Raw genomic sequence first — 18,724 nt, forward strand, 5'->3', positions numbered from 1 at the left:
TTACCGGCACATAGCATGTGATATGTCTTGGGTTTTATCCATCAGAAAAACTCTACTTGGCATCATAAAACTTTGCACCGCAATTTCCAAGCAAGTATACTTAGAAAAATATTGACTATTAGGAAATATTTTAATTATGCTAATATTTCCTCCTTTTAAGCATTAGTGACTGCTTTAAAAGAATACCATTTTCACATAAAAACAGTTAAGAAATCAAATAAAACATGCTTACTTGATGACTCTATGATTCTCACTTTGGGCGTGAGAGGTCACGGGTTCAAATCCTGGATGAGCCCAACTTTTCAGATTCTTTGACATGGTTCCATTATCTTATTGAAGTCAATTTCCTGAGTGAATTTCAACTGAATGTTGTTTTTTCAAAACTCTCAAAATAGATTGGATTTACTTATTTGCAGAATTGAATTTTGTTTTTTGTCAGACTGCTAAAATTATTTGTAAGTACTTATCTGAACATAGCATGTGACATCACTTGGGTTTTATCCATCTGAAAAACTCTGCTGGGCATCATAAAACTTTGCACAGCAATTTCCAAGCAAGTATACTTAGACAAATATTGACTATTAGGAAATATATTACTTATGTTAATATTTCCACCTTGTATACATTAGTGACTGCTTTAAAATAATAAAATTTTCACATAAAAACAGTTAAGAAATCAAATAAAACAAATTTACTTCAGTTGGGTTGTTGGTGTAGGGGTATGATTCTCGCTTTGGGTGCGAGAGGTCCCGGGTTCAAATCCTGTATGAGCCCTCTATTTCTTTTTTACAGTGCATCTCATGGTTTATATATATTTCTGATTTTCTCAATTGGCTAAGTCAATAGCATCAACTGAGTTTTGTTTTTGCCATACTCCCAATAGAATTTGTACATACTTATGAATCTTGCCTTCATCATTTTTCAATTGCATTTCTTCTATTTATGCATGATTGACACATAGCTTTTGGCAAGTCTTGGGTTTTATCGATCAGACAAGTCCAAACTCTGTAGCCATTTTTAAATCTTGTCACTGCACTTTCCAAATAAGCACACAAAGAAAACTATCAATAGAATCTTTTGGAAACATTTTAGTTGTTCTAAAAATAAGAGCATACTTATTCAAATTTCAACTGTATTGTGGTATATTAGGAAAACTGCAGGTTCCCTACTGTCTAGATAGCTTTGAATGTTTTATAAGAATAGTCTCATTTTGAAAGACAAAAAGTTCAAAAATGAAATTGTAAGGTTTTCTTTTGCCTTTCTTCTGTGTCTGGAAGCATGATTTGTACATTGCATATGACAAGTCTTTAGCTTCATCCATGAGAGAAGTCCAAACTCTGTAGGCACTCAAAAATCTTGTACCTGCACTTTTCCTATGTGCATACTTAGAAAACTATCTAATGGACCATAATGAAATATTTTATTTATTCTACAAATTCATTTTTACATAAATGTATATGGTGTTTTTAAAAACAAAGCTATTTTCTTTAAATCAATTGAAAAATCAATAGAAAAATGTTCAGGTAGGTTGCTTGTTGGTCTAGGGTTATGATTCTCGCTTAGGGTGCGAGAGGTCCCAGGTTCAAATCGTGGACGAGCCCAAATTTTCAAATTCTTTGACATGGTTCCATTATCTTATTGAAGTCAATTTCCTGAGTGAATTTCAACTGAATGTTGTTTTTTCAAAACTCTCAAAATAGATTGGATTTACTTATTTGCAGAATTGAATTTTGTTTTTTGTCAGACTGCTAAAATTATTTGTAAGTACTTATCTGAACATAGCATGTGACATGTCTTGGGTTTTATCCATCAGAAAAACTCTGCTGGGCATCATAAAACTTTGCACAGCAATTTCCAAGCAAGTATACTTAGAAAAATATTGACTATTAGGAAATATATTACTTATGTTAATATTTCCACCTTGTATACATTAGTGACTACTTTAAAATAATACAATTTTCACATAAAAACAGATAAGAAATCATATAAAACATGCTTACATGATGATTCTATGACTCTCACTTTGGGTGCGAGAGGTCCCGGGTTCAAATCCTGGATGAGCCCAAATTTTTAGATTCTTTGACATGGTTCCATTATCTTATTGATGTCAATTTCCAGAGTGAATTTCAACTGAATGTTGTTTTTTCAAAACTCTCAAAATAGATTGGATTTGCTTATTTGCACAATTGAATTTTGTTTTTTGTCAAACTGCTAAAATTATTAGTAAGTACTTATCTGCACATAGCATGTGACATGTCTTGGGTTTTATCCATCAGAAAAACTCTGCTGGGCATCATAAAACTTTGCACAGCAATTTCCAAGCAAGTATACTTAGAAAAATATTGACTATTAGGAAATATTTTATTTATTCTAATATTTCCACCAAATATACATTAGTGACTGCTTTAAAATAATACAATTTTCACATAAAAACAGTTAAGAAATCAAATAAAACATGCTTACTTGATGACTCTATGATTCTCACTTGGGTGCGAGAGGTCACAGGTTCAAATACCGGACAAGCCTAAATTTTTAGATTCTTTGACATGGTTCCATTATCTTATTGAAGTTAATTTCCAGAGTGAATTTCAACTGAATATTGTTTTTTCAAAACTCTCAAAATATATTGGATTTACTTATTTGCAGAATTGAATTTTGTTTTTTGTCAAACTGCTAAAATTATTTGTAAGTACTTATCTGCACATAGCATGTGACATGTCTTGGGTTTTATCCATCAGAAAAACTCTGCTGGGCATCATAAAACTTTGCACAGCAATTTCCAAGCAAGTATACTTAGAAAAATATTGAATATTAGGAAATATTTTATTTATGCTAATATTTCTTCCTTGTATACAATAGTGACTGCTTTAAAAGAATACCATTTTCATATAAAATAGTTAAGAAATCAAATAAAACAGACTTATTTCAGTTGGCACATTGGTCTAGGGGTATGATTCTCGCTTTGGGTGCGAGAGGTCCCGGGTTCAAATCACGGACGAGCCCTCTATTTCTTTTTTACGGTGCATCTCATGGTTTATATATATCTGATTTTCTCAATTGGCTAGTTAATAGTATCAACTGAGTTTTGTTTTTGCCATACTCCCAATAGAATTTGTACATACTTATGAATCTTGCCTTCATCATTTTTCAATTGCCTTTCTTCTATTTATGCATGATTTACACATAGCTTTTGACAAGTCTTGGGTTTTATCGATCAGACAAGTCCAAACTCTGTAGCCATTTTTAAATCTTGTCACTGCACTATCCAAATAAGCACACAAAGAAAACTATCAATAGAATCCTACGGAAACATTTTAGTTGTTCTAAAAATAAGAGCATACTTATTCAAATTTCAACTGTATTGTGGTATATTAGGAAAACTGCAGGTTCCCTACTGTCTAGATAGCTTTGAATGTTTTAAAAGAATAGTCTCATTTTGAAACACAAAAAGTTCAAAAATGAAATTGCAAGGTTTTCTTTTGCCTTTCTTCTGTGTCTGGAAGCATGATTTGTACATTGCATATGACAAGTCTTTAGCTTCGTCCATGAGAGAAGTCCAAACTCTGTAGGCACTCACAAATCTTGTCCCTGCACTTTTCCTATATGCATACTTAGAAAACTATCTACTGGACCATAAGGAAATATTTTATTTATTTTACAAATTCATTTTTACATAAATGTGTATGGTGTTTTTAAAAACAAAAAGCTATTTTCTTTAAATCAATTGAAAAATCAATAGAAAAATGTTCAGGTAGGTGGCATGTTGGTCTAGGGTTATGATTCTCGCTTAAGGTGCGAGAGGTCCCAGGTTCAAATCGTGATCGAACCCAAATTTTCAGATTCTTTGACATGGTTCCATTATCTTATTGAAGTCAATTTCCTGAGTAAATTCTTCAACTGAATATTATTTTTTAAAAACTCACAAAATAGATTGGATTTGCTTATTTGCACAATTGAATTTTGTTTTTTGTCAAACTGCTAAAATTATTTGTAATTACTTACCTGCACATAGCATGTGACATGTCTTGGGTTTTATCCATCAGAAAAACTCTGCTGGGCATCATAAAACTTTGCACAGCAATTTCTTCTGTGTCTGGAAGCATGATTTGTACATTGCATATGACAAGTCTTTAGCTTCGTCTATGAGAAAAGTCCAAACTCTGTAGGCACTCACAAATCTTGTCCCTGCACTTTTCCTATATGCATACTTAGAAAACTATCTACTGGACCATAAGGAAATATTTTATTTATTCTACAAATTCATTTTTACATAAATGTGTATGGTGTTTTTAAAAACAAAAAGCTATTTTCTTTAAATCAATTGAAAAACCAACAGAAAAATGTTCTGGTAGGTGGCTTGTTGGTCTAGGGTTATGATTCTCACTTAGGATGCGAGAGGTCCCAGGTTCAAATCGTAGATGAGCCCAAATTTTCAGATTCTTTGACATGGACTAATTGAAATCAATTTCCAGAGTGAATTTCAACTGAATGTTGTTTTTTTAAAACTCTCAAAATATATTGGATTTACTTATTTGCAGAATTGAATTTTGTTTTTTGTCAAACTGCTAATATTATTTGTAAGTACTTATCTGCACATAGCATGTGACATGTCTTGGGTTTTATCCATCAGAAAAACTCTGCTAGGCATCATAAAACTTTGCAGAGCAATTTCCAAGCAAGTATACTTAGAAAAATATTGACTATTAGGAAATATTTTATTTATGCTAATATTTCCTCCTTGTATACATTAGTGACTGCTTTAAAAGAATACCATTTTCACATAAAAACAGTTAAGAAATCAAATAAAACATGCTTACTTGATGACTCTATGATTCTCACTTTGAGTGCGAGAGGTCATGGGTTCAAATCCTGGATGAGCCCAACTTTTCAAATTCTTTGACATGGTTCCATTATCTTATTGAAGTCAATTTCCTGAGTGAATTTCAACTGAATGTTGTTTTTTCAAAACTCTCAATATAGATTGGATTTACTTATTTTCAGAATTGAATTTTGTTTTTTGTCAGACTGCTAAAATTATTTGTAAGTACTTATCTGAATAAAGAATGTGACATGTCTTGGGTTTTATCCATCAGAAAAACTCTGCTGGGCATCATAAAACTTTGCACAGCAATTTCCAAGTAAGTATACTTAGAAAAATATTGACTATTAGGAAATATATTACTTATGCTAATATTTCTACCTTGTATACATTAGTGACTGCTTTAAAATAATACAATTTTAACATAAAAACAGTTAAGAAATCATATAAAACATGCTTACTTGAAGATTCTATGACTCTCACTTTGGGTACGATAGGTCCCCGGTTCAAATCCCGGACAAGCCCAAATTTTTAGATTCTTTGACATGGTTCCATTATCTTATTGAAGTCAATTTCCAGAGTGAATTTCAACTGAATGTTGTTTTTTCAAAACTCTCAAAATAGATTGGATTTACTTATTTGCAGAATTGAATTTTGTTTTTTGTCAAACTGCTAAAATTATTTGCAAGCACTTATCTGCACATAGCATGTGACGTGTCTTGGGTTTCATCCATCAGAAAAACTCTGCTGGGCATCATAATACATTGCACAGCAATTTCCAAGCAAGTATACTTCGAAAAATATTTACTATTAGGAAATATTTCATTTATTCTAATATTTCCACATTGTATACATTAGTGACTACTTTAAAATAATACAATTTTCACATAAAAACAGTTAAGAAATCAAATTAAACATGCTTACTTGATGACTCTATGATTCTCACTTTGGGTGCAAGAGGTCACGGGTTCAAATCCCGGACGAGCCCAAATTTTTAGATACTTTGACATGGTTCCATTATCTTATTGAAGTCAATTTCCAGAGTGAATTTCAACTGAATTTTGTTTTTTCAAAACTCTCAAAATAGATTGGATTTACTTATTTGCAGAATTGAATTTTGATTTTTGTCAAACTGCTAAAATTATTTGTAAGTACTTATCTGCACATAGCATGTGACATGTCTTGGGTTTTATCCATTAGAAAAACTCTGCTGGGCATCATAAAACTTTGTACAGCAATTTCCAAGCAAGTATACTTAGAAAAATATTGACTATTAGGAAATATTTTATTTATGCTAATATTTCCTCCTTGTAAAGATTAGTGACTGCTTTAAAAGAATACCATTTTCACATAAAAACAGTTAAGAAATCAAATAAAACAGGCTTTTTTCAGTTGGCTCGTTGGTCTAGGGGTATGATTCTTGCTTTGGGTGCGAGAGGTCCCGGGTTCAAATCCCGGACGAGCCTTCTATTTCTTATGTACGGTGCATCTCATGGTTAATATATATCTGATTTTCTCAATTGGCTAAGTCAATAGCATCAACTGAGTTTTGTTTTTGCCATACTCCCAATAGAATTTGTAAATACTTATGAATCTTGCCTTCATCATTTTTCAATTGCCTTTCTTCTATTTATGCATGATTTACACATAGCTTTTGACAAGTCTTGGGTTTTATCGATCAGACAAGTCCAAACTCTGTAGCCATTTTTAAATCTTGTCACTGCACTTTATAAATAAGCACACAAAGAAAACTATTAATAGAATCCTACGGAAACATTTTAGTTGTTCTAAAAATAAGAGCATACTTATTCAAATTTCAACTGTATTGTGGTATATTAGGAAAACTGCAGGTTCCCTACTGTCTAGATAGCTTTGAATGTTTTAAAAGAATAGTCTCATTTTGAAACACAAAAAGTTCAAAAATGAAATTGCAAGGTTTTCTTTTGCCTTTCTTCTGTGTCTGGAAGCATGATTTGTACATTGCATATGACAAGTCTTTAGCTTCGTCCATGAGAGAAGTCCAAACTCTGTAGGCACTCACAAATCTTGTCCCTGCACTTTTCCTATATGCATACTTAGAAAACTATCTACTGGACCATAAGGAAATATTATATTTATTTTACAAATTCACTTTTACATAAATGTGTATGGTGTTTTTAAAAACAAAAAGCTATTTTCTTTAAATCAATTGAAAAATCAATAGAAAAATGTTCAGGTAGGTGGCTTGTTGGTCTAGGGTTATGATTCTCGCTTAGGGTGCGAGAGGTCCCAGGTTCAAATTGTGATCGAACCCAAATTTTCAGATTCTTTGACATGGTTCCATTATCTTATTGAAGTCAATTTCCTGAGTAAATTCTTCAACTGAATATTATTTTTTAAAAACTCACAAAATAGATTGGATTTGCTTATTTGCACAATTGTATTTTGTTTTTTGTCAAACTGCTAAAATTATTTGTAATTACTTACCTGCACATAGCATGTGACATGTCTTGGGTTTTATCCATCAGAAAAACTCTGCTGGGCATCATAAAACTTTGCACAGCAATTTCCAAGCAAGTGTACTTAGAAAAATATTGACTATTAGGAAATATTTTATTTATGATAATATTTCCTCCTTGTATACATTAGTGACTGCTTTAAAAGAATACCATTTTCGTATAAAAACAGTTAAGAAATCAAATAAAACATGCTTACTTGATGATTCTATGACTCTCACTATGGGTGCGAGAGGTCCCGGGTTCAAATCCTGGATGAGCCCAACTTTTCAGATTTTTTGACATGGTTCCATTATCTTATTGAAGTCAATTTCCTGAGTGAATTTCAACTGAATGTTGTTTTTTCAAAACTCTCAAAATATATTGGATTTACTTATTTGCACAATTGAATTTTGCTTTTTGTCAAACTGCTAAAATTATTTGTAAGTACTTATTTGCACATAGCATGTGACATGTCTTGGGTTTTATCCATCAGAAAAACTCTGCTGGCATCATAAAACTTTGCACAGCAATTTCCAAGCAAGTATACTTCGAAAAATATTTACTATTAGGAAATATTTCATTTATTCTAATATTTCCACATTGTATACATTAGTGACTACTTTAAAATAATACAATTTTCACATAAAAACAGTTAAGAAATCAAATTAAACATGCTTACTTGATGACTCTATGATTCTCACTTTGGGTGCAAGAGGTCACGGGTTCAAATCCCGGACGAGCCCAAATTTTTAGATACTTTGACATGGTTCCATTATCTTATTGAAGTCAATTTCCAGAGTGAATTTCAACTGAATTTTGTTTTTTCAAAACTCTCAAAATAGATTGGATTTACTTATTTGCAGAATTGAATTTTGATTTTTGTCAAACTGCTAAAATTATTTGTAAGTACTTATCTGCACATAGCATGTGACATGTCTTGGGTTTTATCCATTAGAAAAACTCTGCTGGGCATCATAAAACTTTGTACAGCAATTTCCAAGCAAGTATACTTAGAAAAATATTGACTATTAGGAAATATTTTATTTATGCTAATATTTCCTCCTTGTATACATTAGTGACTGCTTTAAAAGAATACCATTTTCACATAAAAACAGTTAAGAAATCAAATAAAACAGGCTTTTTTCAGTTGGCTTGTTGGTCTAGGGGTATGATTCTCGCTTTGGGTGCGAGAGGTCCCGGGTTCAAATCCCGGACGAGCCTTCTATTTCTTATGTACGGTGCATCTCATGGTTAATATATATCTGATTTTCTCAATTGGCTAAGTCAATAGCATCAACTGAGTTTTGTTTTTGCCATACTCCCAATAGAATTTGTAAATACTTATGAATCTTGCCTTCATCATTTTTCAATTGCCTTTCTTCTATTTATGCATGATTTACACATAGCTTTTGACAAGTCTTGGGTTTTATCGATCAGACAAGTCCAAACTCTGTAGCCATTTTTAAATCTTGTCACTGCACTTTCCAAATAAGCACACAAAGAAAACTATTAATAGAATCCTACGGAAACATTTTAGTTTTTCTAAAAATAAGAGCATACTTATTCAAATTTCAACTGTATTGTGGTATATTAGGAAAACTGCAGGTTCCCTACTGTCTAGATAGCTTTGAATGTTTTAAAAGAATAGTCTCATTTTGAAACACAAAAAGTTCAAAAATGAAATTGCAAGGTTGTCTTTTGCCTTTCTTCTTTGTCTGGAAGCATGATTTGTACATTGCATATGACAAGTCTTTAGCTTCGTCCATGAGAGAAGTCCAAACTCTGTAGGCAGTCACAAATCTTGTCCCTGCACTTTTCCTATATGCATACTTAGAAAACTATCTACTGGACCATAAGGAAATATTTTATTTATTTTACAAATTCACTTTTACATAAATGTGTATGGTGTTTTTAAAAACAAAAAGCTATTTTCTTTAAATCAATTGAAAAATCAATAGAAAAATGTTCAGGTAGGTGGCTTGTTGGTCTAGGGTTATGATTCTCGCTTAGGGTGCGAGAGGTCCCAGGTTCAAATCGTGATCGAACCCAAATTTTCAGATTCTTTGACATGGTTCCATTATCTTATTGAAGTCAATTTCCTGAGTAAATTCTTCAACTGAATATTATTTTTTAAAAACTCACAAAATAGATTGGATTTGCTTATTTGCACAATTGTATTTTGTTTTTTGTCAAACTGCTAAAATTATTTGTAATTACTTACCTGCACATAGCATGTGACATGTCTTGGGTTTTATCCATCAGAAAAACTCTGCTGGGCATCATAAAACTTTGCACAGCAATTTCCAAGCAAGTGTACTTAGAAAAATATTGACTATTAGGAAATATTTTATTTATGATAATATTTCCTCCTTGTATACATTAGTGACTGCTTTAAAAGAATACCATTTTCACATAAAAACAGTTAAGAAATCAAATAAAACATGCTCACTTGATGATTCTATGACTCTCACTTTGGGTGCGAGAGGTCCCTGGTTCAAATCCTGGACGAGCCCAACTTTTCAGATTTTTTGACATGGTTCCATTATCTTATTGATGTCAATTTCCTGAGTGAATTTCAACTGAATGTTGTTTTTTCAAAACTCTCAAAATAGATTGGATTTACTTATTTGCACAATTGAATTTTGCTTTTTGTCAAACTGCTAAAATTATTTGTAAGTACTTATCTGCACATAGCATGTGACATGTCTTGGGTTTTATCCATCAGAAAAACTCTGCTGGCATCATAAAACTTTGCACAGCAATTTCCAAGCAAGTATACTTCGAAAAATATTTACTATTAGGAAATATTTCATTTATTCTAATATTTCCACATTGTATACATTAGTGACTAATTTAAAATAATACAATTTTCACATAAAAACAGTTAAGAAATCAAATTAAACATGCTTACTTGATGACTCTATGATTCTCACTTTGGGTGCAAGAGGTCACGGGTTCAAATCCTGGACGAGCCCAAATTTTTAGATACTTTGACATGGTTCCATTATCTTATTGAAGTCAATTTCCAGAGTGAATTTCAACTGAAAAACTCTGCTGGGCATCATAAAACTTTGCACAGCAATTTCCAAGCAAGTGTACTTAGAAAAATATTGACTATTAGGAAATATTTTATTTATGATAATATTTCCTCCTTGTATACATTAGTGACTGCTTTAAAAGAATACCATTTTCACATAAAAACAGTTAAGAAATCAAATAAAACATGCTTACTTGATGATTCTATGACTCTCACTTTGGGTGCGAGAGGTCCCTGGTTCAAATCCTGGACGAGCCCAACTTTTCAGATTTTTTGACATGGTTCCATTATCTTATTGATGTCAATTTCCTGAGTGAATTTCAACTGAATGTTGTTTTTTCAAAACTCTCAAAATAGATTGGATTTACTTATTTGCACAATTGAATTTTGCTTTTTGTCAAACTGCTAAAATTATTTGTAAGTACTTATCTGCACATAGCATGTGACATGTCTTGGGTTTTATCCATCAGAAAAACTCTGCTGGCATCATAAAACTTTGCACAGCAATTTCCAAGCAAGTATACTTCGAAAAATATTTACTATTAGGAAATATTTCATTTATTCTAATATTTCCACATTGTATACATTAGTGACTAATTTAAAATAATACAATTTTCACATAAAAACAGTTAAGAAATCAAATTAAACATGCTTACTTGATGACTCTATGATTCTCACTTTGGGTGCAAGAGGTCACGGGTTCAAATCCCGGACGAGCCCAAATTTTTAGATACTTTGACATGGTTCCATTATCTTATTGAAGTCAATTTCCAGAGTGAATTTCAACTGAATTTTGTTTTTTCAAAACTCTCAAAATAGATTGGATTTACTTATTTGCAGAATTGAATTTTGATTTTTGTCAAACTGCTAATATTATTTGTAAGTACTTATCTGCACATAGCATGTGACATGTCTTGGGTTTTATCCATTAGAAAAACTCTGCTGGGCATCATAAAACTTTGTACAGCAATTTCCAAGCAAGTATACTTAGAAAAATATTGACTATTAGGAAATATTTTATTTATGCTAATATTTCCTCCTTGTATACATTAGTGACTGCTTTAAAAGAATACCATTTTCATATAAAATAGTTAAGAAATCAAATAAAACAGACTTATTTCAGTTGGCACATTGGTCTAGGGGTATGATTCTCGCTTTGGGTGCGAGAGGTCCCGGGTTCAAATCACGGACGAGCCCTCTATTTCTTTTTTACGGTGCATCTCATGGTTTATATATATCTGATTTTCTCAATTGGCTAGTTAATAGTATCAACTGAGTTTTGTTTTTGCCATACTCCCAATAGAATTTGTACATACTTATGAATCTTGCCTTCATCATTTTTCAATTGCCTTTCTTCTATTTATGCATGATTTACACATAGCTTTTGACAAGTCTTGGGTTTTATCGATCAGACAAGTCCAAACTCTGTAGCCATTTTTAAATCTTGTCACTGCACTATCCAAATAAGCACACAAAGAAAACTATCAATAGAATCCTACGGAAACATTTTAGTTGTTCTAAAAATAAGAGCATACTTATTCAAATTTCAACTGTATTGTGGTATATTAGGAAAACTGCAGGTTCCCTACTGTCTAGATAGCTTTGAATGTTTTAAAAGAATAGTCTCATTTTGAAACACAAAAAGTTCAAAAATGAAATTGCAAGGTTTTCTTTTGCCTTTCTTCTGTGTCTGGAAGCATGATTTGTACATTGCATATGACAAGTCTTTAGCTTCGTCCATGAGAGAAGTCCAAACTCTGTAGGCACTCACAAATCTTGTCCCTGCACTTTTCCTATATGCATACTTAGAAAACTATCTACTGGACCATAAGGAAATATTTTATTTATTTTACAAATTCATTTTTACATAAATGTGTATGGTGTTTTTAAAAACAAAAAGCTATTTTCTTTAAATCAATTGAAAAATCAATAGAAAAATGTTCAGGTAGGTGGCTTGTTGGTCTAGGGTTATGATTCTCGCTTAAGGTGCGAGAGGTCCCAAGTTCAAATCGTGATCGAACCCAAATTTTCAGATTCTTTGACATGGTTCCATTATCTTATTGAAGTCAATTTCCTGAGTAAATTCTTCAACTGAATATTATTTTTTAAAAACTCACAAAATAGATTGGATTTGCTTATTTGCACAATTGAATTTTGTTTTTTGTCAAACTGCTAAAATTATTTGTAATTACTTACCTGCACATAGCATGTGACATGTCTTGGGTTTTATCCATCAGAAAAACTCTGCTGGGCATCATAAAACTTTGCACAGCAATTTCTTCTGTGTCTGGAAGCATGATTTGTACATTGCATATGACAAGTCTTTAGCTTCATCTTTGAGAAAAGTCCAAACTCTGTAGGCACTCACAAATCTTGTCCCTGCACTTTTCCTATATGCATACTTAGAAAACTATCTACTGGACCATAAGGAAATATTTTATTTATTCTACAAATTCATTTTTACATAAATGTGTATGGTGTTTTTAAAAACAAAAAGCTATTTTCTTTAAATCAATTGAAAAACCAACAGAAAAATGTTCTGGTAGGTGGCTTGTTGGTCTAGGGTTATGATTCTCACTTAGGATGCGAGAGGTCCCAGGTTCAAATCGTGGATGAGCCCAAATTTTCAGATTCTTTGACATGGACTAATTGAAATCAATTTCCAGAGTGAATTTCAACTGAATGTTGTTTTTTTAAAACTCTCAAAATATATTGGATTTACTTATTTGCAGAATTGAATTTTGTTTTTTGTCAAACTGCTAATATTATTTGTAAGTACTTATCTGCACATAGCATGTGACATGTCTTGGGTTTTATCCATCAGAAAAACTCTGCTAGGCATCATAAAACTTTGCAGAGCAATTTCCAAGCAAGTATACTTAGAAAAATATTGACTATTAGGAAATATTTTATTTATGCTAATATTTCCTCCTTGTATACATTAGTGACTGCTTTAAAAGAATACCATTTTCACATAAAAACAGTTAAGAAATCAAATAAAACATGCTTACTTGATGACTCTATGATTCTCACTTTGAGTGCGAGAGGTCATGGGTTCAAATCCTGGATGAGCCCAACTTTTCAAATTCTTTGACATGGTTCCATTATCTTATTGAAGTCAATTTCCTGAGTGAATTTCAACTGAATGTTGTTTTTTCAAAACTCTCAATATAGATTGGATTTACTTATTTGCAGAATTGAATTTTGTTTTTTGTCAGACTGCTAAAATTATTTGTAAGTACTTATCTGAATAAAGAATGTGACATGTCTTGGGTTTTATCCATCAGAAAAACTCTGCTGGGCATCATAAAACTTTGCACAGCAATTTCCAAGTAAGTATACTTAGAAAAATATTGACTATTAGGAAATATATTACTTATGCTAATATTTCTTCCTTGTATACATTAGTGACTGCTTTAAAATAATACAATTTTAACATAAAAACAGTTAAGAAATCATATAAAACATGCTTACTTGAAGATTCTATGACTCTCACTTTGGGTACGAGAGGTCCCCGGTTCAAATCCCGGACAAGCCCAAATTTTTAGATTCTTTGACATGGTTCCATTATCTTATTGAAGTCAATTTCCAGAGTGAATTTCAACTGAATGTTGTTTTTTCAAAACTCTCAAAATAGATTGGATTTACTTATTTGCAGAATTGAATTTTGTTTTTTGTCAAACTGCTAAAATTATTTGCAAGCACTTATCTGCACATAGCATGTGACGTGTCTTGGGTTTCATCCATCAGAAAAACTCTGCTGGGCATCATAATACATTGCACAGCAATTTCCAAGCAAGTATACTTGACTATTAGGAAATATTTTATTTATTCTAATATTTCCACCTTGTATACATTAGTGACTGCTTTAAAATAATACAATTTTCACATAAAAACAGTTAAGAAATCAAATAAAACATGCTTACTTGATGACTCTATGATTCTCACTTTGGGTGCGAGAGGTCACGGGTTCAAATCCCGGATGAGCCCAAATTTTTAGATTCTTTGACATGGTTCCATTATCTTATTGAAGTCAATTTCCAGAGTGAATTTCAACTGAATGTTGTTTTTTCAAAACTCTCAAAATAGATTGGATTTACTTATTTGCAGAATTGAATTTTGTTTTTTGTCAAACTGCTAAAATTATTTGTAATTACTTACCTGCACATAGCATGTGACATGTCTTGGGTTTTATCCATCAGAAAAACTCTGCTGGGCATCATAAAACTTTGCACAGCAATTTCCAAGCAAGTGTACTTAGAAAAATATTGACTATTAGGAAATATTTTATTTATGATAATATTTCCTCCTTGTATACATTAGTGACTGCTTTAAAAGAATACCATTTTCGTATAAAAACAGTTAAGAAATCAAATAAAACATGCTTACTTGATGATTCTATGACTCTCACTATGGGTGCGAGAGGTCCCGGGTTCAAATCCTGGATGAGCCCAACTTTTCAGATTTTTTGACATGGTTCCATTATCTTATTGAAGTCAATTTCCTGAGTGAATTTCAACTGAATGTTGTTTTTTCAAAACTCTCAAAATATATTGGATTTACTTATTTGCACAATTGAATTTTGCTTTTTGTCAAACTGCTAAAATTATTTGTAAGTACTTATTTGCACATAGCATGTGACATGTCTTGGGTTTTATCCATCAGAAAAACTCTGCTGGCATCATAAAACTTTGCACAGCAATTTCCAAGCAAGTATACTTCGAAAAATATTTACTATTAGGAAATATTTCATTTATTCTAATATTTCCACATTGTATACATTAGTGACTACTTTAAAATAATACAATTTTCACATAAAAACAGTTAAGAAATCAAATTAAACATGCTTACTTGATGACTCTATGATTCTCACTTTGGGTGCAAGAGGTCACGGGTTCAAATCCCGGACGAGCCCAAATTTTTAGATACTTTGACATGGTTCCATTATCTTATTGAAGTCAATTTCCAGAGTGAATTTCAACTGAATTTTGTTTTTTCAAAACTCTCAAAATAGATTGGATTTACTTATTTGCAGAATTGAATTTTGATTTTTGTCAAACTGCTAAAATTATTTGTAAGTACTTATCTGCACATAGCATGTGACATGTCTTGGGTTTTATCCATTAGAAAAACTCTGCTGGGCATCATAAAACTTTGTACAGCAATTTCCAAGCAAGTATACTTAGAAAAATATTGACTATTAGGAAATATTTTATTTATGCTAATATTTCCTCCTTGTATACATTAGTGACTGCTTTAAAAGAATACCATTTTCACATAAAAACAGTTAAGAAATCAAATAAAACAGGCTTTTTTCAGTTGGCTTGTTGGTCTAGGGGTATGATTCTCGCTTTGGGTGCGAGAGGTCCCGGGTTCAAATCCCGGACGAGCCTTCTATTTCTTATGTACGGTGCATCTCATGGTTAATATATATCTGATTTTCTCAATTGGCTAAGTCAATAGCATCAACTGAGTTTTGTTTTTGCCATACTCCCAATAGAATTTGTAAATACTTATGAATCTTGCCTTCATCATTTTTCAATTGCCTTTCTTCTATTTATGCATGATTTACACATAGCTTTTGACAAGTCTTGGGTTTTATCGATCAGACAAGTCCAAACTCTGTAGCCATTTTTAAATCTTGTCACTGCACTTTCCAAATAAGCACACAAAGAAAACTATTAATAGAATCCTACGGAAACATTTTAGTTTTTCTAAAAATAAGAGCATACTTATTCAAATTTCAACTGTATTGTGGTATATTAGGAAAACTGCAGGTTCCCTACTGTCTAGATAGCTTTGAATGTTTTAAAAGAATAGTCTCATTTTGAAACACAAAAAGTTCAAAAATGAAATTGCAAGGTTGTCTTTTGCCTTTCTTCTTTGTCTGGAAGCATGATTTGTACATTGCATATGACAAGTCTTTAGCTTCGTCCATGAGAGAAGTCCAAACTCTGTAGGCAGTCACAAATCTTGTCCCTGCACTTTTCCTATATGCATACTTAGAAAACTATCTACTGGACCATAAGGAAATATTTTATTTATTTTACAAATTCACTTTTACATAAATGTGTATGGTGTTTTTAAAAACAAAAAGCTATTTTCTTTAAATCAATTGAAAAATCAATAGAAAAATGTTCAGGTAGGTGGCTTGTTGGTCTAGGGTTATGATTCTCGCTTAGGGTGCGAGAGGTCCCAGGTTCAAATCGTGATCGAACCCAAATTTTCAGATTCTTTGACATGGTTCCATTATCTTATTGAAGTCAATTTCCTGAGTAAATTCTTCAACTGAATATTATTTTTTAAAAACTCACAAAATAGATTGGATTTGCTTATTTGCACAATTGTATTTTGTTTTTTGTCAAACTGCTAAAATTATTTGTAATTACTTACCTGCACATAGCATGTGACATGTCTTGGGTTTTATCCATCAGAAAAACTCTGCTGGGCATCATAAAACTTTGCACAGCAATTTCCAAGCAAGTGTACTTAGAAAAATATTGACTATTAGGAAATATTTTATTTATGATAATATTTCCTCCTTGTATACATTAGTGACTGCTTTAAAAGAATACCATTTTCACATAAAAACAGTTAAGAAATCAAATAAAACATGCTCACTTGATGATTCTATGACTCTCACTTTGGGTGCGAGAGGTCCCTGGTTCAAATCCTGGACGAGCCCAACTTTTCAGATTTTTTGACATGGTTCCATTATCTTATTGATGTCAATTTCCTGAGTGAATTTCAACTGAATGTTGTTTTTTCAAAACTCTCAAAATAGATTGGATTTACTTATTTGCACAATTGAATTTTGCTTTTTGTCAAACTGCTAAAATTATTTGTAAGTACTTATCTGCACATAGCATGTGACATGTCTTGGGTTTTATCCATCAGAAAAACTCTGCTGGCATCATAAAACTTTGCACAGCAATTTCCAAGCAAGTATACTTCGAAAAATATTTACTATTAGGAAATATTTCATTTATTCTAATATTTCCACATTGTATACATTAGTGACTAATTTAAAATAATACAATTTTCACATAAAAACAGTTAAGAAATCAAATTAAACATGCTTACTTGATGACTCTATGATTCTCACTTTGGGTGCAAGAGGTCACGGGTTCAAATCCTGGACGAGCCCAAATTTTTAGATACTTTGACATGGTTCCATTATCTTATTGAAGTCAATTTCCAGAGTGAATTTCAACTGAAAAACTCTGCTGGGCATCATAAAACTTTGCACAGCAATTTCCAAGCAAGTGTACTTAGAAAAATATTGACTATTAGGAAATATTTTATTTATGATAATATTTCCTCCTTGTATACATTAGTGACTGCTTTAAAAGAATACCATTTTCACATAAAAACAGTTAAGAAATCAAATAAAACATGCTTACTTGATGATTCTATGACTCTCACTTTGGGTGCGAGAGGTCCCTGGTTCAAATCCTGGACGAGCCCAACTTTTCAGATTTTTTGACATGGTTCCATTATCTTATTGATGTCAATTTCCTGAGTGAATTTCAACTGAATGTTGTTTTTTCAAAACTCTCAAAATAGATTGGATTTACTTATTTGCACAATTGAATTTTGCTTTTTGTCAAACTGCTAAAATTATTTGTAAGTACTTATCTGCACATAGCATGTGACATGTCTTGGGTTTTATCCATCAGAAAAACTCTGCTGGCATCATAAAACTTTGCACAGCAATTTCCAAGCAAGTATACTTCGAAAAATATTTACTATTAGGAAATATTTCATTTATTCTAATATTTCCACATTGTATACATTAGTGACTAATTTAAAATAATACAATTTTCACATAAAAACAGTTAAGAAATCAAATTAAACATGCTTACTTGATGACTCTATGATTCTCACTTTGGGTGCAAGAGGTCACGGGTTCAAATCCCGGACGAGCCCAAATTTTTAGATACTTTGACATGGTTCCATTATCTTATTGAAGTCAATTTCCAGAGTGAATTTCAACTGAATTTTGTTTTTTCAAAACTCTCAAAATAGATTGGATTTACTTATTTGCAGAATTGAATTTTGATTTTTGTCAAACTGCTAATATTATTTGTAAGTACTTATCTGCACATAGCATGTGACATGTCTTGGGTTTTATCCATTAGAAAAACTCTGCTGGGCATCATAAAACTTTGTACAGCAATTTCCAAGCAAGTATACTTAGAAAAATATTGACTATTAGGAAATATTTTATTTATGCTAATATTTCCTCCTTGTATACATTAGTGACTGCTTTAAAAGAATACCATTTTCATATAAAATAGTTAAGAAATCAAATAAAACAGACTTATTTCAGTTGGCACATTGGTCTAGGGGTATGATTCTCGCTTTGGGTGCGAGAGGTCCCGGGTTCAA

At 31.8% G+C, this 18,724-nt stretch overlaps 3 non-coding genes across 3 annotated transcripts; all 3 read left to right on the top strand.

Annotated features, from left to right (window-relative positions):
• Nucleotides 1-6,213: 6,213 nt before the first annotated feature.
• Nucleotides 6,214-6,285, top strand: TRNAP-UGG (transfer RNA proline (anticodon UGG)). Its single transcript has one exon. It is a non-coding gene; the product is annotated as a tRNA-Pro (tRNA).
• Nucleotides 6,286-8,445: 2,160 nt separating this feature from the next.
• TRNAP-UGG (transfer RNA proline (anticodon UGG)) lies at nt 8,446-8,517 on the top strand. Its single transcript has one exon. It is a non-coding gene; the product is annotated as a tRNA-Pro (tRNA).
• Nucleotides 8,518-15,654: 7,137 nt separating this feature from the next.
• TRNAP-UGG (transfer RNA proline (anticodon UGG)) lies at nt 15,655-15,726 on the top strand. Its single transcript has one exon. It is a non-coding gene; the product is annotated as a tRNA-Pro (tRNA).
• Nucleotides 15,727-18,724: the final 2,998 nt, after the last annotated feature.

This window comes from Taudactylus pleione, unplaced genomic scaffold (genome assembly GCF_031769625.1).
Source record: "Taudactylus pleione unplaced genomic scaffold, aTauple2 ptg000317l, whole genome shotgun sequence".
NCBI lineage: Eukaryota > Metazoa > Chordata > Amphibia > Anura > Myobatrachidae > Taudactylus > Taudactylus pleione.